This window comes from Chamaea fasciata, unplaced genomic scaffold (assembly GCF_029207755.1).
Source record: "Chamaea fasciata isolate MVZ Bird 193981 ecotype frontalis unplaced genomic scaffold, bChaFas1.0.hap1 SCAF_3, whole genome shotgun sequence".
Classification (NCBI taxonomy): Eukaryota; Metazoa; Chordata; class Aves; order Passeriformes; family Sylviidae; genus Chamaea; species Chamaea fasciata.
Genome location: NW_027094088.1, coordinates 32,498,563 through 32,524,155, shown reverse-complemented (window position 1 = coordinate 32,524,155; position 25,593 = coordinate 32,498,563). Strand labels below are relative to the sequence as shown.

At 39.5% G+C, this 25,593-nt stretch overlaps 1 protein-coding gene across 1 annotated transcript in view; it reads right to left on the bottom strand.

Annotated features, from left to right (window-relative positions):
* Nucleotides 1-25,593, bottom strand: part of SDCCAG8 (SHH signaling and ciliogenesis regulator SDCCAG8) — a 104,798-nt gene that overhangs the window by 6,211 nt on the left and 72,994 nt on the right.

Here is a 25,593-nt window from a genome sequence, read left to right as displayed (position 1 = left end):
TATGAGGACATGACAGCAAATCTGCTTTGCTGTGACATCAGTAAGGACTGCATCCCAGCACCTGTAGCTAAGCAAGCTGCACACTCTGTAGCTGCTTCAGTAACTGTCTTCTTGAAGCCCACACAGTAGCCCAGATTATAAAACCAAATACCCAAATTCCCTGATAAACTGGACCTGAAGTGACAAAAACTTCTGTTTTCTGTCCACTGCTCTTTGCAAGCTGGTCAATGTCCAAAACTCATTATAGAACATAGCACTTATTTCAAGTAAACCTAGTGTTAATTAAGCATGTCAGCATAGATCCTTTAACAGTGTAACAGGGATTCCTGGGGAAAGATGTAAAGAGCCAAATTCCAAAGGTCCCCCTCATCAGGGGCTGCTAAACAGAGGGAAAAAGCTGGCAGGTATCAGAAGAAACATGCAGAAGCCTTCTGCTTACACCGGAGAACAAGTGTCTGAGTTGGGCCAACAGTGCTGTAAGACAGGTCAACTGCTTATTTATTTCTTTAATCACGAAAGCAGGTATCAGTTGTTATTTCTCCAGTAAGTGTTTATTATTCCTGGCATCCAGTCAGAAGTCATTTCCAACTCATGGGAATTTTACATCAGAACAATATTTTTTAGTAGATAATCACAGGTAGCCCATGCAAATTTCAAAAATATTACTGGACACAAGCCCTAGTGTGCTGTATTGTGAAGCTCTATGTCCTTTCAAATAAACTGCTGTAAATGGAAAAGTCTTTAATTATGGAAGTACTCAGTTACACTTTCCTGTTGGTAACTTCACTGCCCAGTGTTAGATTTAGACTAAAATGTCTCCTTGAGCAGAGGGAGAAAGATGACACAGGCACTGAGCTGGGTTTGACCAGCAGGCCACAACTTTTCCTTTATCATCTGTATCTCCAGTGCTTGAATACAGGTTTAATAACATTTCAATCCACAATTCTGGGCCACAATGGATGAAAAGGGTGCAGTTCTAGTCAGTGCAGATCTGGATCTGTGAATTTCCAAATTCTGTCTGCCAGTCTGCTCTCCCAAAACTGCTGCCAAGCTGGCCCTTGGTCCACACACTGGGACTCCCAGCCTGCTCTGGTGCGTTTAGCTCCTGAGGACAGGCTCTGGGCCCTCTCGCAGTATCTGCTATTACGTGTGACATGTGCAGCACAGCCACACATTCCCATATGCATTGTATCTGGCCTGCCTGCTGATCGCGTAAATGATTCAAGATGAGAAATGAACAGCTCCACCCACATTCACTGTACTTCCCATATGTTACAACTGCACATCGATGCCTGCCATCATTTTTACAACTGGGTGACAGAACCTTCTGCACATTTTGCTAATACGAGTGAGGGAGGTTGCACGGTCGCCACGTTCACTTTGGCAACACAACCTACCAGGCAAACGTCCTGTGTCCTGAGCATTTGAGTGACCACTGTGTCCTCAGCCTCCTGTCTAAGCAAGATCATTTTATCACCAAAGTGGCAAGATCTGTCCAGTTGGGACGCATGCAGCTGCTCCCCCTTGGCCTGGCTGTGTTGCAGGACAGGGACTGACTCCATGCTCTGTCATGTTACTTCAAGGCACAAGGTGAAGGTGTAGCTCTTGAACCATGTTATGTTTGGGCTACCCACAGGACAACCCGGCACTAAGGAGAAAGCTCCCAGGCAGCAGTAATAACAATACCCTTCAAATAACTTCCCATTAACCACTTTAAACCAAAATCCCTATTTCTACACGGAATCCCTATTTCTACACGGAGGCAAGAAAGAGACAGTTTCATGAGATGAGTGGTTCCACAGAAGAACACAACCGAGGCATCACAAGCTGCAATGAAAGTTTCAAGGTAAACATTTTGCCCTGATTCTCAGTGCTGGGAACCCCTAGGCAGCTTTATGTTAGAATGGTTCCAACCTACTTTGCTTTTTTGTGCAGTTACAACATGCAGAAGTCCTCACCTGGCAGCGAAATTTGGATCTAAGACTAGGCCATACCCCAGGCTATCTAGAAATGAAGTGAAAAGGGATAGATAGGGTTTTGTTATATTTTGACAGCTATGGCTAGACAATCACTGCAAGGCCCTGTAGAAATGAGATGAAACATCAAACACAAAACAGAGCTTTGGCACCAAGGTGAATTCCACCTGCAGAATAAATTTCCATTGCATCCAACACCACAAAGCTGTACTAGCACCCACCACGTTACACTTCCCCTTATGTGTGACCTACAGATAAAAACAGAAGCTGCTTTCTGTTCTGTGACAACACATTGCTAAACCAGGGGCACCCACAGGACTCTGGCTGCAAGCTCCCTGCCCTGGGGGACTCAGGCCCGTTAATCCACAGGCAATCCGCAATGAAGGTAAAAGCTGATATAACCTGTCAGCCCTCCTCTGAGTTTTAATGCTGATTTGCAGGAAATTAATATGCAAGGATCTGTGGGCAGTACCCATTCACCCTGCAGTGGGTATCAGTCAGTCCTTGACATAGTAGAGGCATTAAAAGGTTATTTACTCTTTCAGCATAGTCAGGTTACTGATGTAAAATGTTTTCACTTTACTCCATGGAGCTGGATTTGCTGAAATGGCGTGATTGGATTGCAGCAACCTGCAGCAGCTAAATCACCAAATCCAATAATCATGCTGCATTTACTGGCACACATCTTAATTAGGTTTTAATACAAGTAATCTGATAACTACTTCTGGCCAGCCAGAGCGGAGCTGTCAGTGCTGAAAGGGCTGTTGTTGAGCAGCTCGGCCAGCGCACTGCCGCGGCTGCCTCCCCGCTGCCCCTGCTGAAGCCCCCCATCTGACAGTTGCCATGACAACACAGGCCCGCCCATCACCCCAGTAGTGGGTGCTTCGACCCTCCGGCACTCCATGGCAAGGGCTGGGCCCCTAGCCACCCAGGGGGGCCACCCCAGCACCAGGGTCACATCTCTGTGGGTGAGGGGGTCCTGGGCCTGGCTCTCGCTGCCCCCCAAAATGACCAAAACCCAACACCACGAGCATAGGGCACTGTGCAGCAAACTGCCTTTAAAATGCATTTATCCTGTCAGGGCAAGAGTGTCAAGCTATGAGTTTCTAAGGTTGCTCCTGCATTGTTCGTTTGCCTGTGGGGGACACAATGATCAGAAGTGGTTCCTGGTTCTGAGTGCGAGAACCAAAGACCACGTTGGAGCCTCTCCCATGCTGCAGAGGTGCAGCTGAAGGGTGATCACTACAGTGATCACACTTAGTTCCTGACACAGACAGATCAGGCACTATCCGAGGTCATCTCCTGCTGAATACAAATCAGTGATCGGGCTTGCTTGATTATATGATGATCTTGGTGCCAGACTTGCTGCCATCAAAGAGTTAAGGCGTATGGCTGGTGTTCATGGTGAGCTTGTCTCTGCAGCCACAACTGCTCCAGCTGCTGTCACTCCCCACTCCTCTCGTGGGTGTGGTAGGACAGGTCTCCTCTGCATTCTTTCCACTTCAGCTCTGCTATGTTTCTGTCTTCCCTTTTCATAACAGAAGCGACGTCGTTGTTTTCATTAAGGCAGAAAAATTTATGTTCACTACCTCTTTGTATCTTACATCAGCTCTGTGAACAACTAGGACGTTGAAACCAGCAATAAAATTAGTACTCGTGTGAGAAACTTGCATCTTTGCTGTGGTTTACAGCACTGATAAATTCACACAGTAAATAGTGAGGTAAAAAAATTAGAGTCTATGAATTTAGAAAGGCAGACAAATAGTAAATGAAATCCCAAAGTTTCACTAGTGTCCTAAATTACTGTTTACTTAAGATGTTGACCCATAGATGAGCGCCTGGAAACATCCTTCAAGTGATGAGCATCTCAGAGAAGCCCCCACATGCTCCCAAAATTTAAACAGGAATATCTAGACATACAACCTATTCTTTAACTGAACTGCGTTCTCCCATCTGGCTTCAAAAGCAAAACACTATGATGCACCTTTTTCATGTCAATGAAATAAAAAAAAAAAAGCATAAGAGGAAAAACACACAGACCAAAGCGCCACCCTCTAACAGTGAGTAGGAATTAAGGATACTGAATAAGCCTCCTCATTTCTGTCACACTGGAAGTCCTGTCTTCTAACAGGACACAGGGAGGCAGTTCAGGGCATATTAAAAAAGTTTCCATGGAATTTCCCACCCTCTGGAATCCCTATCAGACTTCTGTTGCCACAAAAAGGCCAAGACCGTCATTTACTCAGGCAGAGCAGATCTACACCACTTCTAGCTTAGTAAGGTAAGCACTTGCCCACGCTACAGGCAAAACAAACTCATCCAACTGATGTTAACAGATGGTAACTAGAAGTTAGTATCTCTTGCACGGTTCGGAATCGGACACCTTAGAAGCAAATGTCCACATCTCACCATGAACCCCTTGCCCCAGGTGGCTTTGTATCATTCAATCGTCTTCTTTTTTCTTTTTTATTTATATCTATTGCGTAACATCTAAATTCCCTTTTACTAAAGACACCGTCAATTTTTCCACATACTTTAAAGTGTGTATAGTATGTCATCTCCAATAAGATAACAATGTTTACATGCCACCACAACACTTGCAAATAGGGTTTAATTAAAAGTTTACATAGGAGCTTCCCCTTTGTTTCAGATATCGCCACTGGCTATTCGAATATGTCTTCACTTCCACAGCTGGCCCACCAGGTTAAACAAATAGATCACGTAGGAAACCTGAGCCTGAATCTATTCCTGGGCTTCCAATAACTCATGTCTAACATACTGAAGATAACATTATCAGCCTGCTCTTCAGTAGGGGGGTGTAGCAGCTGGGCTTTGCTGCTGTGATGGCCACTTTTAGCCCCACTGGGTTTTGACAGGAAGGAAACAATGAAAGAGTGTGTACAGCAGGCTGGAAAAGATATGGGTGAAAGCTTCACTAACGTCTATTTGTGTCTGAATCCCCCAGCTGAAGATGAGGCTTTTCCTCCTTTAAAGGAATACAAAATAGTAAGACCTTTGATAGGAATATGAGCTCTGGATCAGGTTTGCTCTAGAGAAGAAATAGTTCTGCTTACTATTTTATGCTTTTAGTTGACAAGTATGGAGTAAAACAATTCTCCAGATCGTTCAGGCTAGTAATTTAGAATGCTGTAAAATACCTCAGGAAAAAAAACAAACAAACAAACAGTGAGGCAGGGTTCAAAGCAGACAATATTAAAGAAATATATTGAATTGTATAGTCAGACTCTACGTTTCTTTTGTTTTTTAAAGATGTTGACCTCTCTGATTTTGTTATGTGCTAGACAGAACAGATTTTGCCTGATTTCTCAATCATAATGGTAGGAGACATATATCCCACTAAGGTTTCAAAAGTGGTCCCCTCATGCTTATAAGAAATATATTTGTATTACTGAAATAATTTTCCTGTGCTTGTGTCACTAGTTATAACAACTTTTGTGGCTGGTTTCTTTTTATAAACGTGTGCTCAATTTCCCCTACTGCTTACTCCAATTCCTCCTATTTCATTTATTACCAGATGAACCTGAACCTGTACAAACTGCTAGCTGCTGTCCACATAAAGCAATCATTGTATTCAAGCTGGAGACACTGAGAATTTTTAATGCAATCTGCCCAATCTGAACTCTTTCCTTCACAAATACTTTGCCTTTAAAAAGAAATTCCCAGCATGAACCTCATCAGAAGCGACATGTAACAGACAGTACATGTGGTGTCTGGGCAGGCAGCAGAGAATTGAAAAAGAAGTCTTCACTTTTTCTATCCCATGGCATGTGCAGAATGTACATGTGGCCCAAGCTGACATCAGGCATTTGAAGCAAAAAACCTGCTAAAAGCATCAGCTTCTGTTAATTTACTTTGTCAGATATTGTCTTAATTAAAAAAAAAAAAAAACAAGAAAAAACCTACTGCTAGAAAGGGCAGTGCAGCTGAGCTACAACTGCTTCAGTTGTTCTGACAATCGCAGTTGCAGGAGAACAGAACAGCTTTGGGTTCAGCCCTGCTGTCCTCACTGAGCCCAGATCCTGGCTGCAACCAGCAAGGGTTGCAGGCACTGAGCTACCGAGCATAAAGCTTCTGTTTATCTCTCTAGCTATCAGTACCTGTGTTTGAAAGGTAATGAAATGTTTCTCACTCGTGACCTTGCAGATGAGAGGCCAATAATGCTGGGTACAGTCCTTCTCATTTGGTTATCTGCAAGGGAGTCTTTCCAAGTTTAAGGACTATGTATCACAGTCCTTCAAAAGTGTTCTGCAGCACAACCCCAAGGCTGCTATAGTGCATAGTTCGACCACTATGAAAATAAACTCTAAAAATATCAAACACCAAGTGTTAAATATCTATGAAGGTGTCACTTGTTAGTTTTGTTGCATAATCCCCATTTCCCTTATTTTCCACTCTAAAGGTGCCCCTCCTTCCAGCTCATTTCAAACAAACGATTTTGCCTTTAAGCTCTATCAGGCAACACACATTTGCTTATTTTTCCAGGTTCACAGAGGGTTATTGTCGTTTGCATAAATCACAGTCAAACTAATCATAGTTGTAGGATTTGTACAGAGTTTAGTTTTATGCTTGTGACACAGAAAAGGAGGAATATGACTTCTATTGGTAACAGACAATTTTTTCTATGCAGCATACTCAGATAGATGTCTTATATACAAGGGCCCGTTGCTCTCCATCCACACAGAGCAGATTGCTTCCATTTGAGAGCTTAGCCCAAGCTCGGCCTATTCCCCTCCTATTACAGCTCTAACTTACTTCTCCTAGGAAACAAAAGGGAAAAGAGGGGCACATACAGAGTAAGGATCTAAGGTATGGCTGGGAAGGAGGTCAAGGTGGGCAGAGGAGCCTAGGATGTGCGTGAGAGGTAAGAAAGATCTGTGCTCAAGACATGCGTGGATACACCCAAGGGACCTGAGGAGGGTTTGGCCGCTGTTTGCTCTGGCTAGCCAAGCAAGCGTGCTCCCACCTCCCAGGGAGCTGCTGCTGGCACGCAACACTGCACTTTGGAGCAGGGCTGGAGCACTTGGGGCCAGCCCCAATCTACCCACACTCACCAGTACACCCATAAACCAGTTCTGCCAAGACTGCTGAAGGGAGTCACAGCATGGCGGATGTAACATGAGACTAAAGGTAGGGAAAATGGTAAGGTAATTTTGCATTGAAAAGGGCTGAGAGGAAAGAAGTTTCATCCCAAAACCCCCCAAGTTTTTAGAAAAAAGAGAAAAGCTGGAAAATCTTAGCAATATTGTCAGCCCACCTTCATGAAGCTCAGCTCTTGTGAATAGGGAGTCCACTTGGTGTTTTGTTTTGGACTGTATTTTAAACAGTGAAACTGCACGTGAAGTGAAACCTGCAATTGCTTAGCAGCACTGCATTTCACAGAAAATACATCTCAAAAATGTATTAGTACATTATAGATAGTATTACACTCTCTGTAAGAGAGTGGCTATTTCGTAACTTATATGCGCATTAGTCCAACTGTGCTTTAATTTACTGCAAGGTGAACTTATTCATTCCTATGAAATAAGAGAATTTTATTGTTGTCTTAGAGGCAAATATCCTTACAGTTATCTTCAGAAAAACCATTAGCCTCTCCACAATAAAGAATATGACTGCAACCAGGCAGTTTGGAGATAAGTATCAACACACCCAGATCACAGCCAGTGCAAAGGGTCAATTATGCCTTTCTGGTGACAGCAGCTTAGCTTGTGGATAAGAATAGGAGCTCTACAGTCCGTGCAATAGCAGCACAGGGCTGTCAGCAAAACCAGACAAAATGAGCACAAAAGTGTCTCCAGGCCAGCTCTCCCATGTCACAGTTGAGCACATCAGTCAGTGGTCACTGGACCCTGCACAGACACCCCAGCTTGGTAACACCACCAGCACCTTCCAGCAGAAGGATTCCTTCTGTCCACAACTGTGTGTGTGCATGCACAGACCCTTCTGTTGCCACTGTATTTTAATTATAGTGAAAAATTCTAGCAAAACTATCAGTATTTTCTTTGCTACAAGTTGAAATAAGTGTTAATAACTTATTGACACATAACTTGACACATGTTCAATGTAACTATATGAGAAGAATACTTTTCCCCTTGGATTACATCAAAAGGTCTTGCTTAGTTTTGTTAGGTAAATTATGCTTTTCTCATACTTCTTTCCCATATTCTCATCTTTCAGTGGTAACTTTTATGAAGCAAAGATTTAAATAAGCAAGCTTAGAAATCTTGATATGCTTTGGAAACTGAACATGCTAAATTACATAAATGAAAATTAACTGCCTTAAATCACTAGTAGTAAATTAAGAAAACAAAGCTGTGCCTCTTTGTTCAGAAATAAACCATGGGATTTGTTCTTTTGAGTAGGAATAGAGAAGACAAACACATATGCAAAATGAGAACAAGAGATCCACCTGCTATCAGTCAATTACTGTCTCTGTAGATGTGGCAACCTCCGATACTGCTGCTGCAGCACATGTACATCATTGCTGACAATTTCTTATAAAGGAAGCCCAGAGAAAATGCACATTTCTCTTTTGGTGAACATGGGGCAGAAAGCAGTCGGGGTTTCTGAAAAGCAGCGAAAACTCAGCAGGTCCCCCAAGAGAGCCCAAGGTCCCCGCTGGGGCTCACTGCTCCTCCTCAGCAGCCATGGCAAGAGCCTTCCAGGGAGATGCTGGTGGTCTTGGCACCACTCCTGGTGGACAACTGTCCACCTCACACCTGGCTCAGCCTTGGCTGAGGCGAGGTAATGAACAGGCCGACAAAATGAACCCAAGCCTCCCTCCCGAGGGAGGCTACTTTTGATCAGTGTTGAGCAACATATGCAGGCTTGAGCAGGGGGGCATGCAGGCAGCTCAGGAAAAAGCATGCTCTGCTGTAACTAAACTGCAGATTAAGCTGAGTACTGCTGTTCCCTAAGCTCCAGATAAGGAGCCTTCTGCAGAGTATGAAAAAAATTAAAGAGAAAAAAGAGCGGTAATTGTAATTTTACTTTAAAATTATTGTGAATCTAGGCTATGTTAGAACAGCATTTGTCCCAGTTTAAGATAGTGTATTTTTCAGCAAAGATTCTCAGTAGGGAAGATGTTTCTATAGTTAATGGTTTGTTTCTAATGTCTCTGAAACCATAACATTTCCTGCTCAGCAAGTATTTACCTACAAATGAAGGTCTGGGTGTCCCTCATGTTATCTCCTTACATAAAAATCATGATATTGGGATCATAATGTACTTAAAATCTCTTCAAATAAAATAATCTTAATTACTGAACTTCTGTACTGCAGCATCAGGGCTTAATTTCCTTTGAAACAAACGTTAACAGGGAGAAAAACCTGCATTTACAGGTCTACTAAGAGGCCTGATTTCATTGAAGCATGAGGAATTTAGCGTTCTATTGTGTGACAGTAGAGAAATGACTAAAATCTATTTCTGTTACAGATCTGGATACAATAGCTTTCATCCTGATCCAGAATAACTCCTATGAGCGGTAACGTGAACTACAGAGTCATGTAAGGCACACAAAACCCCATGAAATGCCCAATCCTGTGTTCCTAAAAACTAGAGGAGTTCTGCCTTTGATAGAAGCAGGCCCCTTGTTTGCATAAAGAGCACCTTGTCAAACAGAATACAAATGCCAAGCTGGTACATTATAGCCACAAGCACAATAGCCCCACTCTTTTTAACTAAGCAAATTCTAGAGAGAGCAGTTTTCCCCCAAAATCTGGGCATCAGCTACAAATCCAGTGAACTGATGTCTCAAAGTGTTCATGAAAGATGCGGGAAATTTGCAGAGGGAAATTTGCAGAGGGGCACAAGCTTTTCATTTCAAAGAAAAGGGAACTGAATGTTTTCATTATAAAAAATGAGAGTGTGAAAAAATCCTAAGCACACAATAGCTCTCTTTCAAGTATAAAGTTCAGAATTACATCTCCCAAGTTTCCTGTACGTTAAAAGAAGAACACATAATAATGATCTAAAAATCCTTCACAAAAAACCAACAAGCAAGGATGAAGCAGTACTCGCCTGGGGGCCAATTGCCTCTCCAGCAGCGGTAAGGCTGTTACTAGGCTTGCAGTACCATTTGTTCCATTACACAATCTCCTGAAGCCTTTTACAGAGAGCTAAAACAACTGCCTGTACCAACACGACACATGGCTTTCCATCCCGACTCTTTGCTAATCCAGACGCTCCAACCATCTTTCTTTAAGATGCCATATGGTTGGCAGAAGCCTGTAGATCTAGCAGCACATCTGCTTGTATGTTACTTCTCCCCTCCAACTCCCCCCTCCACACCACAAAAGAGAGAGCAAATAATTATTTTACATGTAACCAATTAAACTGCATTTAAAGAGGACGGGGATTATTTAGCTCTAGATATTTTAAAAATATAGATTGTCGCAGAAGATCATACGTCTCTCAGTGATTTGGGAAATACAGAGAAACAAAACAAAGAAATGAAAGGCACATGGGCAAAATGATCGCTGCATTTGAATTATTTAAATGACTGCCATTCAGACCTTATGCCCGAAGATTTATTTCCCACATTAGTGTGCCACCGAAGAAGGGACTGAATTCACTCTCTGCTTTTGTCAGAGGTGAATCAGACAAGCAGACTAGGAAACTATAATACACCAAACCATGCTTTGTTAAGCAAGCAGAGTGAGTCTGTATGCTAATGACTCTGCAGGAATACACTGAAACACTGATTTTTTTGGTGCGATGAGTGAAGATTATTGACACCATAAAAATCCTGGTTGCACTGGCATGCAGGCATCCAGGTTATCTCTTTAGAACCCAGATGCCAAGGAAGACAGCCTGCAAAAATAATTTTGTTTGTGATGAGTTATCATTTGTCCATTTATGACACAACGGACTATAACAGAAAAGAAAATACACACTTTGGAGCCTGAAATTAAAAAAAAAAAAAAAGGAACCTAGAAATTATAAATAAATGTTCCTATAAAACTCCCACTGACCACTCTGTGACGAATAAGCATCTTAGTTAACGAAGGACAGGCAGAGACAGAAATATATAAGGACAGACTGCACAATTTTGCAGTTCTGTCTGCTGACAATTTGCAGCACCTTTTGTTTAGAAACACTATTCCCTTGAACTTTTCCCGCATCACTAAAATAAGAGACCAAAGAGATAAAAGATACCATTTCTACCTCAAATGCTGCTCAGATGTATGGTTCATGCAATTATCTGTGAAGCACTGTGGAGCACAGGAACATGCAGCACATGTGTCTGTCCTAGCAATTTTCCAGAAGAACAGAAACTAAACATGTATTTGCTCCAAACAGTCTCCCTGCACCAAGTCTCCATTGCAATGTGCACAGAACGTTCCTTTGCCTTCACAAAAACAGTTTTCCCTACAATATGGGATTGCTTGTGTTCAACTACACAGTGAACAAATTGTTTTTCCCCTCAGCTATTTAGGAGTTAGAGTTCCTACACAAATGATGAGGAGACTGCATCCTATCCTCACAGAAAGAGCTGACCAATGCTGAAGATTTGGTAGAAACCAGCATTTTTGAGGACAATACTAGGTTTCCAAGCTGTTTGCTTAAGGCTAGTGCTTTCCTTTCCCCCAGTACTCTCTGTTTCAAGGCTACTGAAAATTTCATCAACATTGCTTTGAACAGTTTTATACAAAGCCAAAATTGAAAAGACATTTTCTCCTCCAATAATTACATTTTTACTCTCTTTTTCTGAAGAAAAAGATGACAGAAGTTCAAAACACACTTGTATTTCAAAATTTAAAATGTGGCAATGTATTCAATGACGTAGCAATTTAGCTCAGTTTAAATTTGATAGGGCTTGATTTTCCAGTTAAAATAAAGAACTATATAAAGGGTATTTACACTAACAAGAAATATTTAAAACTACAGATTAAGGTTTCTGTCTGTTCCACGCATAATATTCAAAACTTACAAACTATGAAATTATGCCAAAATATATATAATAAAAATGAAAAAAAACCCCTCCCCAGCCTCTTGAGTTACTCTCTGCAGACCTTCTATGTTTCACCCATATTTCTGATCATTAATCAATTTTCATTTCAGGTATTAATGCTCAGGCTTGGCCCACTTGCTCCAATCCTAGAGGACTCTGGGAGATGAGAGAGAAAATTATTTCCAATTATCTGATTGCACATATTCACTTCCTTTGGTTTTCTAGATGATGAGTGTCTGTGTATGTCTTTGCATTTTCCTGAAAGATTCTTGGTGACTCAGTAGCACTTACGGTTGAAGGATGCCTATTTTACCCACTGTGTTGCTTTGGATAGGAAAGGAACAATCAGTCCAGCAGGATGTCTGTCTCCTGTACTGATCGGGTCAAAACCAATTGTCTGTGAACACATTTGGTATGTCTGTGCACATCAGCTGTGACTGAAGTTCCAGAGGCACGTGTGCTAGGAGAGCTGTCACACAGACTCCCTCGCCCCATCCCAATCCCTCACCAGCAACATCCAGTGCTGCCCTCCTGTCAATAGGAGCCCGTACAAACAGCAGAAACAGAATTTCAGAAATAGAAGGCCTGGCCAACAGAAGTCCTTTACACATATGAAATGTGTATTTGATTAAGCACTCCAGAATTTCAATTTACTTTTCAGGCAAAAAAGTATGGGTTTAGATTTAGATATGAGAGAGAAAATTAACTTTGTATATGTGCTATGACTTCTTGTCCAAGAACAGGTGAAAAGGAACCAAGTGTGAAGTCTTCACCAAGACCTGCTGCAAATTGACTTCTGTAGAAATAATGAAAATGATGCACACTTTCTTATTGCTTGCAGGCTAAGAAAAAAAAAAAAAAAAGAAATATATAGTTTATACTCTTGACAAGCAAGGGAAAATGATGAAATTATGAAGGCGCAGTGCATGTCAAAAGCTTCTCCCTTGATTGCAGAGTGTAACTGAACTGCTGCTTACCCATGGCTACCATTAATGACTTCCAGTAGAAAGTGCCAACAGGTTCACTGGATTGCAGTCTGGAACACTTAAGAAACAGGCTGGGTCTGATGAAGATTCCGCTACCTTATTTTGATCAGATTTTTTTGGGTTTGTTTGGGAGGGGCTTTTTGCAATGTGGGACGTAGAGCGAGGTTTTTTAAAGTTTGTAAAGAACTGATGGTTCTTACTATATGGAATAATAATGATTATAAAAATAGGTTTAAAGCTTTCTGTATTCATGTTCTAGATGTACCTGAAATGTTTGATATAGTAACTGTAAATCATTTACCAAGTTTTATTGGGCACCTCTTTGTAAGTTGTAGAAGCAACAGAATTTCTACAGTGATTTGTAGAAATGACAGAATGGTTTTCCTCTTTTGAGACAAAGAGAAACAGGGAATCGAATGCAAAACCCCTTCAATTCGAAAAGGACAAGTGAGGATATTAGCAAGGGAATTGATTTCTTCATTAAATAACACATGAACACCCTTAGACATCCATTATCAAAACAGAAAACACAGAATCACTACACTGAAAAATTACATCACTTCACACCGGCAGTTTTAATTTTGTGACTCCTGTTTTAGTACCATTTCTAGTTCTTGATGGTGACTTCATATACTTAAAATTAAGAATAAAATAAGAAAATGTACCTTAAAGGGAAAATGAGTAATCAACCTGAAAGACTTCAATTAACATTTTGACAAGTTTCATGGTATGCAAACTACTCTAATGTAATCAGATTTTATTAATTTAACTCCTTGAATATGAGAAAGCAAATAAATTACAAAAATGTCCAAGATGTTCTGCAGTACTTAAGTTCCAAACTTCTGCAAGTGCCAGCTCTGGAACCATTTTTTTGGCTCCTAAACTTTGCCTTCCTCATCTGACACACACAGATCCAGGAAATATTCAGCCTCCACACCACAGTTTGCAGCACACCAAGTGAACATGAACAATACGTGCCCTGATGAATTATTTTTTATTCAATAATGACATGTATTTTACCATATTTGACTACTGTGACCTATTACTGCAAGTTGCACTTGCATTTATTTCTACAGTGTTTTGACTTCTAAAATTTTTTTGCCATCTGATGTCTCTGCCACCACAGCATTGTTATAATCAAAATTAATAGGCCAAGATAGTCTTCTAAAATTAAATTCTGATCTGAAAGGTACATTTGATCATTTGGGGATCTCTCTTCAGATGCTGTGAGGGAGACAAGTGAGCGGATGTAGAGAGAATCTGGATATATGGTTCACATATGGGCCTAACAAGAGCAATCTCTTCATATAAAGACACTATTTCTCATGCTAAGTCTACCTTGTTTTCTAATCTCAGCTGAAAGGAATGTTGGAATCTGGGACAGTTTTCCGCAACAGAGTCTGTTATTTAACTGTCTGATGTCAGAATTACTGTGTTTTCACAGAACCTCTGTAGTCTGGGGTTGTTGTTTTGCTGTATTTTGGAGGGTGGGTTGGTTAAGACTCCCAATGCTACATCCTCTTAGGAAAGCTTATTCTTCTTGGTTATTTTTCCACTCAAGCACCCCGAAATTCAGGTACCCCAACTGATACAGGCTTTTTAATTTTGGGGGTTTTTTTTCAGTGTTGTATTAGAACCATGAGATTACCCCGATTCAAGAAACCTGGTATTTGGTATTGCCAAGTACTGAATGTATTTAAGCACAAGTCCTTCATCTGAGTCTAGATCCAAAAATACAGGTCCCAAGCACTATGCTACACTAGTTGTCATTCAGGGCTTCCTTTTGTACAGGACAGAAGTCAGTATGTCAGCACAAGACAAAAGCACTGAGTAGGAAGAAGAAGAAAACAAATCTTGGTTGCTAAGTTAGCCTGTCACAGAGCAAATGTTTGTGTGAAGCCACACACCATATGACCCAAAGGCTCAGAAAGCTACAGCTAGGTTAAAAAAAAGAGAACAGTACAAAGGAAATCCAGTTGCAAATATGCAGAAGGTAGGATGTGGACCATCACTCATTGTGGGGAAATCTTTCACTTTACTCTGACCAACATACAGCTGCACCTGAGGTACCTGAGGTATAAAACTTTGCTCAAACAGATTTGGAAAGAAAAACTCCAACATTCATTAATGCCTATAACTCATAACAAACAATAATTTCGTAGCTTTATCTTAGAAGAGGTTAGAAAAGATCAGTAGAGTACTAAATCCTCATAGCACAGAGATGCCCTGGATCCAGCAATGTCAGGGTGGGTAAAATGCACAGCATGGGTAAAATTGAAACACAACGCTTGGAGAAAAGCAGCCACAGCTCCCAACAAAGTGCTGAGAAGTCTCTGTTAGCTGCCACAGCTCAAAGCATTCATAGGATGGGAAAATGACCAGAACTCATGTTTAATGGATTTAAATAACTGGGTAAAACCAAACACAGCAGCACCTCCAAGCTGTGCAATCCCAAACAACAACTTCGAGAAAAAAAGCACTGGAACACAGAGTAGGACGTGAATGTGTGAGGTACTGTCCAAGCTTACCTCAATTTAAGGAAAGCCCTCAGAAGGGAAGGCTAAAGGCAAAAGTTACCTCTTAAGGCTGTGAAATTATTTTGCAGTTAAGTCATTACAGCAACAAAGGGGCTTGAAGATTTGCAGCTACCTGTAAGTCACAGGGTTCACAGACCATTCTCCATTTAGTTCCCCATGCCCAGAAGAAATGAAAAATTCTTTTTAATTCAGGGTCCTAACTAGGATGGTAACTGGAAGGAATCCCAAGCCATCACACTTGACAATGAGAATCTTCGTGTTTTCACCCAGACTCTTTTGTAGCATATCGTAAGGAGAAAACTAGGTAAACTGAACAAAGTATTCTACCTCACCTAGCTGGGGTCTGAGCTTGATTCCAAGTTTTGAAGGAGCCCAAGCCTTTTGAGGGAACTCAGCCAGCAATTCAGGCAAAGATTTCTTCAAAGGAAAAAAGAGGCTTGATTTTTTTTTCCCTTTTCTTTGTCCTCCTCTTTTTAAATAAAAGCAACATCTCCAATTTGTGAGCACAGTTTCTTTGAGAAAGGAAGGGAGAAAACATCATTACACATAGCAAGCAAAGCTTTCAGTTTATGAACCTACTAATTCATCCATGAAATATCCAGGTTGCCTTCATCATCATTTCCAAAACACCATATTATATAAGGTAAGAATGGAATACTAGGCTGGTCTGTTTCCCATATTTTTAGTTGGCTCAGCTGGAAAGTGAATACAGGCTATTGCCCCAGGAGGAGTGAATAATTTAACTCAAAAGCAATTTTGCACAAAATTACTTTCACAACTGGAGGAAAAAAAAAAAAAAAGACCAAAAAAAAAACCCCAAAAGCACGGCTAGTCAGACTCCTTGCTAAACTTAAGAAATTGAGTTCCCCCCTCCCCCCCAACTAAACTAGTATAATTCACAACGTTTAGTTGACAGTATTGCTGTTAAATCAGGAAGGTATAAATCTTGACATCAAAACACCAAGCTTTTCAGTGCTAGAGAGGAAATTGCCCCTACACAAAGTGTCAAGTCCAAAACTTGGGCATTGCATCTCAGACAGTTCTGCACTGGCCTGGTTGAAATCTCTGCTCAGGAGTAAAATTTATGCTGAAATAGATGTAAGACAAAATCCCCAAACTGTAGACCAATAATTTAGAAGAGGTCTGTTGCATGTGGAAATGGTTTTGATCTTCAGATCATAAACTCCTGGAGGCACAGATCTTCTTTAATTACACGACTACAAAGCACCATGTGTTTCCATTATGCTATTTAAATAATAGATTTAATTTGAATTTACATTTGTTGATGTAAACATTACTGACTGTAACATTACCCCGCAATCTGATGCAGAAAGTCACTGAAGTATTAGAAAAAAAATTCCTTCCCAAAAAGATTACAAAGGAAAGAATCCCCAACTGTGCTATTTGAAAATATGAATAGAAATTAGCTAAATAGAACAGAATAAATTTTAGTGGAACAGAAATTTTAGGCTGACATTTTCACACAAACAACACTAACATCTCAAGTAATTCTAATTTTTAATTCTGCTCTACAGTTATCTGTTGTGTTTATGGGACCAAACGAATTCAGATGTTTCCAGCAACCAAAATTCCACTGATCATTAAAAGGAAAGAAAGTAGCATGGGAAGGATCACTCATTTATCTTGCAACACTGCTTTAACCTAAGGGCAACTGGGGGACTCTGCTAATGAATTTAACTATCAGGATGCTAATCAGTTCTGTTTTTTTACCAAAATTAATTTAACCTCTGTTTTCGCGTAAATAGTCCCTGTTGTTTAAAACTTTGGGGCTGCTTCTGTACATTGAGGGGGGGGCTGTTCTCAAATGAACAGGGTGTGCTGGGTCCAGAGAGAATTCAGTGAAGAACAGCTCAGAAGGAAGCATCTGAACACAGTAATACAGGGTAAGCTTTTCCCTTGCACTGTTACTAGAAAAAAACCCAAACCAAAACACCCTACCCAAAAAAACCCCAGAGCTCACTACTGCTGTACGGAAAGGATTTTAGTTTTGTATAAATGACATGCAAGCACTTCTAACAGATGCTGAAATTGTCCATTTGAGAGAAACTAGGCTAAAAGATGAAAAACATCTACGTACCATAAAGATGGAACGTACTGGTCATTTTATACCATGATGCTATTAAAAAAATTACTTAAGAATTGTTGAATTTGCAGATTATATCTAATAATAATATCAGCATTAATAATAACAACAACTAAGTCTAAAGTTTGCCAAACAGGGGCAGTTGAAAGTGGGAGCAGATTACGATAATGAAAAAGTAATATTCTGTAAAGATTGTACTGGCTATCAGTTCTGAACATATAACTCACAGGACAGCTAAGCAAACAAGTAAATTGCACGAAAAATTTTGAACAAGCAGAGGTTTTTGTTCACTGTGTTCAATCAAAATAGTTTTTTTTCAGAAGATCCAGAAATCTTCAGAACTTTTCCAGAAAATATTGTCTCCACATGTACCGCTGAAATATCTAAAATTACCTTAAACATAAGAAAAACATAAAATGGTAAAGGGAAAAGAATACAAAACAGCACTGTAAGAATATTTTTCGTATTTTGTCTTTGACGTTTTTAGTTTTTATCTCTTTCCACCTTAGTTGATTTTTTTTTTTTTTTTTTTTTTTTTTTTTTTTTTTTTTTTTTTTGGTCTGGTAATATATAAGCCCTCTAACCCATTCTTTCTTTTCCTTTTGTCCTTGAACCAACCTGCAGAAGGAATGAGTGGAAATATAAGGCCTTCAGTCTGATCTAAAAACTCACAGACAGAAAAAAAAAATCCTGGATGTAAGTAAAAAGATGATGGGCAGACAAAAACTAAGTAAGCATTTCAGTGATATGTTTGAAAAAAGACCCCTTATTAGATCCAGATCACCATAAACAGCCCCATCAGTGGGGGAACACTCAACACTGTAGATGAAGGATCAACAGGAATTCACATAATCTCGGGGTTTTGATCACATCTCTAACAAATGCTTGTACTTATGCCAAAGTACTCTGGAATGCAAAAATTTAACGAATATGAGAAAAGCATAATACTGACAACTTTCTTAATACTCTGCACATTGCAAAAACTGTCACTATAACTCGTTTTGCTCTTGATGTTGTTCACTTCTCCATCCCAAATCTCAACTGTGCAACCCCCTAAGAGGGTCAAACTCTGTAACAATCTGATTTTCTTCACCTACTTGCAGTTCTGAACTCGTGTTTGGAAAAAATGCAGTGAATCTGTCAAAATTGTTATGCATGAGGGTACAGGATCCCACTTCAACTTACAGCAGCTACCTAAATGATTTTAACAGGAACTGACCATTTCCAATATGTAACACGTAAACCTCTCCTTTTGGAGAGTGGGGAAAAAATAGCTGAAATTTCTAGAAAAACTACGTTGGTAAACATACATGTTCCATCAGATATGTGTTATAAAAACTGGATGACCAAGCCATAGGCATTTTTTTCAAAATATCAGCTCAGACATTAATAGGACTTCAAGGAATTTTCACAATGTATTTACCATAAAAGCAGTTATTCTAAGACCTAGTAGATGGATGTTTACTGCAATACTTTGGTGACCTCTGAGAAGTCAATACAACTACTTTGTCAGTCAGAGGGTGAGGGGCCTTTACATTTGATGGAGTCCTTGTAGAACTGGGCTTCCATTAAAAAATAATGGAGCCTTCCTTCATTTAAACTGATATATGAAGGTATTAGTCCTGGTGCAGTAGGTGTGTTATTAGCTCCGGGATTAGTTACAGGAGTAACTATCAACATTCAGTCTCACAGATTATAATAACATCATTATTTATGTTCATTTTATAGAATGAAACTAAAAATAGTATTTTGAAATCTTTAAATATTTCAATTTAGTGTCGACAGAGAAATCCTTACATTTCTGTTAACATGGAGGAGTAATGGTGTCTTGATCCTTGCCACAGACTATCGATTTTACACATATTTACATGAAAACTACTGTGCGAGTGTTTCATGTTGCAGTACCTTTCTTAGTAACAATAAAAAAGACTTTGTTTCTTTTGATACAGTTTTAAAACAGTTCGGTAAATACAGAAGCAGCTAGTGTCTTTACATCCTTTTTTTCCCCTTTCTCTACCTCGGTACAGAACACTGAAATCAGTATTTCAGTAGTACTGAATTGCACAAAGTGCTTTTCCCCCACGGAAATTTATGCTCATAAAATTTAGATCAATTTTATATTAAGATAATTTCATTGTCCACTACCATTAAGCTGATCATCTGCTACTTTCTTTGTCAACAAGGGCATCTTCTAGGTTAGAACAAACATGGCTTTGTTCACCTTTGCCTGCCTAAGGCAATACAGATTTGGAAGCACAAGACTTCAAGAACTAACTTCGAAAGAACACGTAACTACCCCAAATACACATCAGGGTTAACCTAGAAACTTTCTCCATCATTCTGCTACAACAGACTTAGAAGCATTTACCCAGTCATATACTTTATCTGAGATGAACCACATACAACAGAGTAACTCAGAGAAAGGAAAATATGTCCAAGACGTAGTGGTCAAAGCGCTCCTCCTACTAGAGGTGCCATGGGACTTCAAACACTTAAGTAGAATACAGGATTTTTTCAGAACGGTTTTGCCTGAAAGACTCTTGCATATTGTAGGTTGCACTGTACTCATTTTATCTGAGTCAAGCACTTACTGTCACTTGGATCTTCTCTTCCGGGAAACCTGGAATTTCAAACACAATCCTTGGATAACTGACCATCAATCCATTTTAGAACAACAAACTCAATGAGGAGATCTGCACTCAGCTTTAATATATATTTTTCCATGTCAATCACAACTGCAAAGAGTAAGAGGTGTAATAACCATTGCCCCATTGTGATCATTATGGTGCCCTTTTATTTTCAGAGACAGCACCACATATAGAAATTATAGATTTAATTTCCAAGTTGTATTATCTCACATAATTATCTACTCCTTATAAAATGAGCAAAGAATTATGCCTTGGTTAGATAGTTCAACAGGGCACTATCACAAATAATTGCCTGCTACAATTACTCTTTCTGACATGAAGTTTGGACTTCAAGTCCTAATTCAGTGGCTCCTACTTTTGTTATTCACTACCAATTCCTCTGTACCCAACAATGTCAAGAGGTCAACAATTAAATTAATTCAGAATACACCATGAACGTAAAAGTGACCCTGCATTATATCTTCATTTTTTCCCTTTGATCATCCCTTTATTTGACTGCATTTCAGTAAATTATCCATGTAGTTTTTATTTTGACAGCTCTCTTTACAGCAGTAAAACAAAATGTGTGCATTGCAAATGGCAAAGATTCAAATTTCAGCTATGTTTATCCAAAATAGCACTGAACTGCTTCTGTACTTATGCTATACTGCCTACAGCCTTACGGAAGGGGAGACAGATGGGATGAATTTAGCAGGGAAACAGCTGTGGCTTGAAGAAGAGACAAGCAAAAGTTTTGCTATCAGGCTTCATTATGTATCAAGGTACCAGTAAAATGTGTATCCGTAAGGCAGCCAAAAAAGTGTTTTTCATTTGACTAGTGATAATTACCTTTTCTCAACAGCTGACAATGTTCAAAGCACCATTAAATAGGTATAATAATTAAGCAATAAGATAAGACAGGCAGTGCCTTGCTGGGGATTATTGCTCGCCTCGGGTGTGTTGTGAGGCACAAGGCTGAAGGGTGAGTGACTTCAGCCACCCGAGAAATGTAATAATCCCTCAGAAATGCACTGCCTGGAGTGTCTTCTTGCTATTAAAAATGGAAATTTAAAAAGGACAAAATGCTAGACATATTTCCTGTGGATTTTATTGACATGGGTTAACATTACAGGAAGTTGATGCAGAAACTCCATTTCTGCCCAGCCTATGAAAGTCCTTTCCCAAGGACACATATGCCTCTGCTCAGCTTGTTTGTGCATTTTATTCATAAAACTTATTTGAGAAGCACAAGTATTTGCATCATCTAACACATGGGTGACAAGGCACAAAAGATTGTAACAGCCTTCAAAATGGTAAAAGTTAAAGTGCTTTTAAGTCGTGTGCTCCCAAACATTTATTCTGTGCAATTGTCTATGTTTGATATCAATTTACAGACAAATTTTTTTTTAGTTCTGAAATTCTGTGTGTGTACATATATACACACACACACATGCATTTTTTAATATATGTATAAAAGGTCAGCCACCCAAATGATCAAAGAATTAGGGAAAAAAGCCAAACAAAACAACCCCAAACCCCCCGAAACCCTTCTTGACTACATGCAAGTCACACAGCTAAAACTAAGGCTATATCCCTGATGTGGGAAGTGTGGGAAGTGCTAGTGCAGAACTCAAAAAAAATTACACCACTTTACATAAGCCGAGAAAAGTTTACTGTCATTTCAGCCGTGCCACTGAGACAACATTTTGAAACTGGAGACCTGAAACTATTTAGGAACTTTGACTTGAATCAAATAAGAATTCTAAAGACCATTGAGGGTCAGGCCCCAAGTAATGAGAAATGTTTGGGACAAGGATCCTCTTCCATCTGTATAACTAAAGGCGGAATCTGGGTCTCTGAGGTTAAAAAGAACTTTAAAAAAAATTAAAGTCTCCTTTGCCCTTTCTTCCACTCCATACATGACTTTACAGTTCACAAAGAACAAGTTGAACAAACACAGAATAATCTTATTATCCTTTTCCATTTCTTTCATATTTTCCATCATCACTACTTTATTCCAGAACCAAACTGAGAAGCCCACACAACACTGCCTGGAGTACCCTAGAAATACAGATGCTAAGTAGGTCTTACTGTCCTTCCTTATAGACATTTCCATAATCTCTGTTCCACTAAAACTTTTGCTAGTAGCAGTTGAGGGATAACTCATTTAAGACCACATTTCTAGAAACTAGCCCAGTGTCTGTTACTATTTGACTACCACGAATTAGCACTATCTCAAGGATTAATAAACACAATTATTTTTTAGCATTTAATTTCTTTCAGGATGGCAATTTTTTTAGAGAGCACTCAGAAACTGATAACGAATATGACTGGAGCTCTGGAAGTTTTAGACAAGAAATATGCAAAATAAAGTTCTATCTGTGTTTCAGCTGACAAAAACACTGGGGAAAATTGGTCCCTGGCCTCATAATGCATAAACAAAGCACGTAGTGAAAGATGGAAACAAAGCAGGATAAGAAAATATCCCACCTTCAAGTGCAACATTGGCATGGAACTAGTGACACAAGACACATCAAGGCTAAACAGATTTAAGAACTAAAGGCTAAAGAGATTTTAAGAACAGGTTAGATTTATATAGGGAAAATGAGAGTATCTACAGCTAGATCAGCTTCCAGAGGAACAATATTGGATGCTGCAGAAGCAATCAAAACACTGAAGTTACTGGGAAAATGTAGTCTTCAAACAACCTTGCAAAACTCCATCACTTATGATATTAAAACATAAATTATCATTAGTTTGTGTCTCCTTCTCTTACAATAACCTTGAAAGCAGGCAGGTGCATAGATTTTGTTACAGAGCTGGTAAATTTTCATGACACACTTGCAAAGCTCTTTAAATGTTACTCATCTGTCTTCATTTTCAGTTCTCCACTATATGGGAACAGAGGGTTTTAAATAGCCTTTGTCTGAAAATCTCACAATCATACACAGCGATCAAAACTGGAAGGAAATATGCTACTGCTTAAAGTAATTTGCCAAATGGATTAATCGTTAAATTTTACTGTAACTGTGAGTTCACTGAAGGCTTAATAGGAAGATACCAATTACAGTCAAATACCCCAGCTCGGTATTTGCTGCTGAACTACTGCATAGTGGTAGTCTCACAGAGGCTATTTGAAAAGGCTTTGGGTGTGTTTTTTTGTTTGGTTGTTTTTTTCTAATTTTTTCTGACACATCACAAGGACATCACAGAAATACAGTACATAAAATGAACTTTAAAAATGCAAATGGAAAACAATTTGGAAGAAAGAAAAGAAGGTATTACAGTCAGAGACTTGAACAATTTAAGTTTTTAGATGGTCTAAAAAATCAAAACTTTTTAAAGATTGTTAAATGTTTTAGGAGAAATATGGATAGTTAGGGCTGTTCTCCAGAGCTTATGCTACATTAGAAAGGCTATTACCCTTTTGGAAAGGTAGAAACCTTTATTCTGCAGTTCTGGGCACATTGAGCAGGTAACTTAAATGAACTCAAGCTAACTTGAATGAACAAGACAGATATGCTTCTTAGTGCTTTTTCTTGCTATTAAACAGCTATGTTTTTATGCACAGGACAGCAAAGGAGCACACTGACCCAGCTTGCTTATTTCACATCTCTGGGGAAAGTGGTGAGGAAGACTGGTCCATAAGTACCACCTTGGACCAGAGGTGCTACTACCAGGCACTGAAAGCAAAGTGTTTCAAAGAAGATATGGTGGTGGTGGAAGGATAAATTGGTGTATTAACACAATCATGTATCACCACCAGAAGCAACCCCTATTCAAAATTAAAACTCTTGCAGGTGTGCAGCAAATGTAGAAGAACAAAATGGAAAACAGTGGGTGCCCTTCTGTCCAATTATGCACATCTTTTTCAGTGTTGGGTATGATCTGCATAGCGACAAGAATTTCTAGATCTTGCCGAATCAAGGAGAGTCTGGGCTGAGCTGTCAAAGACATCACCTTTATCCACCTCCATTTTAGAGAAATCAAGAATGCTTCGTTAATGCTAAATTAACATTTAAATTTGAAAACCAACAACTGTGCTGACAACAGAAAGTAACAAGAACAGCCTGGAACCTTATGTTGTGCTGTTTTATATCACACATATTTCAGGGCTTTTTACATTCCTGGTAGACAAGAACACAAGCTTACTATTAGTGAGCTGTAGGCTTTGACTCAGTTCATGATGGCATGAATATGAACTACCCCTCTTTCTGTTTCAGAGAACGCAGAATACATTAAAGTGGTGGGGTAGAAGATACTCTCAGAATTGGACAATTACCAGACTTTCAGCAGAGGGGGTGTAAGTCAGAGAGTCAGCAGCAGTTGAACACAGGAATAAGCATACATGGCTGTTTTCCCACCTAGCTTTTCTTTGAGACATGGACCAATATAACTCTCCCAGATGCCATCTTCCAGTTCCTCAAACAATAAAATTGTGGTGGCCAGCAGTCTTGATGTGCAAAGTCAACACAGACACTGCGACTTCCCCCTACACCTTCTTCCTCATATTGACTGTATTGCTATGCAATTAAATGAAGTGCAGCATTAACTAATCCTTAAAAACAGTAATTCAGATAATTATCAGCCCATTAACATAACCTCAAATGCAAAAAAAGGCTGCAACAAATTCAGAAATGAAAGGAATCTATAAGGACATGAAGAGGTAACTGGAGCATGAGAAACTGAAACGTAAGCTACAACAAGCAGATTCAGTCACTCTGAACTCTTTGACAGCTCATTTTTTGATAAAGGAAATGCAATAAATCTTACCAACATTAACTTTAGCTAAACATTAAATATCATGCCCATCAGCAATTGTTAACTAAGTTGTTGACAAGTAACTGACTAAAACAAAGAGCACAGCCAACAGGAACAATTGAAAGGGAAGAAGAGTTCTCAGAGAATTTCTTCGTATTTAAACAGATTTTTGAATATTTTGAATTATGACTCAGCACAAAAAAAGGAGGAGTGGGCTGATAAATTTAAGAGATGTTATCAGCTTCTAGAAAGTCTGGGATACTGCAGAGAAAGAAATAGATGACTCAGAAGATTGAAACAGCAGACGTGAGAAGAAAGTCTTACACTATATACTCAATGCATTCTCAGTTCATAGCAAAAGTCTCTGCTGAAAACTTGAATTTACTTGGGAAAAAGAGGTCCTGGATGCACTTCTTAGTGCAGGTGTCAAAAAGGCAAATGTGACTGTAGGATTCATCAGTCAAGGAATTTCTAGTAAATATATCAATTCTATATACACAAATATATTCAAAAGTCCCCATCCAAGACCTAAGACAGTTTTGACTGCCCATACTTGAAAAAAGACCAACAATCAGAACACCAGGATGATGAAGAGCTTATTGCAAAACGAACAAAGGAAGAAGGCTTTACTT